This window comes from Pteropus vampyrus, unplaced genomic scaffold (assembly GCF_000151845.1).
Source record: "Pteropus vampyrus isolate Shadow unplaced genomic scaffold, Pvam_2.0 Scaffold337, whole genome shotgun sequence".
Taxonomy (NCBI): Eukaryota; Metazoa; Chordata; class Mammalia; order Chiroptera; family Pteropodidae; genus Pteropus; species Pteropus vampyrus.
This window is the reverse complement of record NW_011889118.1, coordinates 1,684,047-1,685,170: the sequence shown is the minus strand read 5'-3', so window position 1 is coordinate 1,685,170 and position 1,124 is coordinate 1,684,047. Positions and strand designations below refer to the sequence as shown.

Genomic DNA, 1,124 nt, shown 5'->3' with positions numbered 1-1,124 from the left:
TACATATATATAAAACTATTCTTTACATATTTGTAAGAGTAATCACACGCCAGAGATTCAGAACTGAAGTATATAACATAAAACAAGAAGAACCAAAGGGAAAACCCACATGAGCTAACTAAAATAAAGAAAACAGAAACACAAGGACAAGGAAGCAATGGAAACACAGAGCTACCAGAAAGAAAAAGATAAAATGGCTATATGAAGACCTCATATTTTAATAATCACCCTAAATGTAAATGGACTGAATTCACCAATAAAAAGGCACGGAGTTGCAGAATGGATCAAAAAACAAAACCCAACCATATGCTGCCTCCAGGAGACACATCTCAGTTCCAAAGACAAATATAGACTCAAAGTAAAAGAGTGGAAAATGATATATCAAGCAAATGGCATTCAGAGAAAAGTGGGAGTAGTGGTACTAATATCGGACGAAACAGACTTCGAAATAAAAAAGGTAAAGAAAGATACTGAGGGACACTTCATACTGATAAAGGGAATCATGCACCAAGAAGACATAACACTTGTTAATATCTATGCTCCCAATCAGGGAGCCTCAAAATATGTAAAGCAATTACTAGTAGAACTAAAGGGAGAAACAGACCAAAACACTATTGTACTAGGGGATCTAAATACTCCACTGTTGGATATGGACAGATCATCCAAACAGAATATCAATAAGGAAATAACATCCTTAAATGACACATTAGACCGACTGGACATGATTGACATTTATAGAGTCTTTTACCCCAAAAACAGCTGCTTATACATTCTTCTCTAGTGCACACAGAACATTCTCAGGGATTGACCACATATTGGGACACAGAGATAGCCTCAACAAATATAAGAGGGTTGAAATGATACCAACCATATTCTCCGATCATAATGCTTTGAAACTAAAGATCAACTGCAAAAAGAAAGCAGGAAGAACCACAAATACATGAAGATTAAATAACAGGCTACTGAAGAAAAACTGGGTTAGAGAAGAAATAAAAAGAGAGATCAAGAGATACAAAAAAAGAATGATAATGATAGTACAACATATCAAAACTTTTGAGACACGGCAAAAGCGGTCATAAGAGGAAAGTTCACATCATTACAGATCTACCTCCAAAAACAAGAAC

General features: G+C 35.2%; 1 protein-coding gene across 12 annotated transcripts in view; it reads right to left on the bottom strand.

The window, feature by feature from the left end:
* The window catches only part of SFMBT1 (Scm like with four mbt domains 1), a 100,989-nt gene that overhangs the window by 26,482 nt on the left and 73,383 nt on the right, over positions 1 to 1,124 (bottom strand). The window lies entirely within an intron of this gene.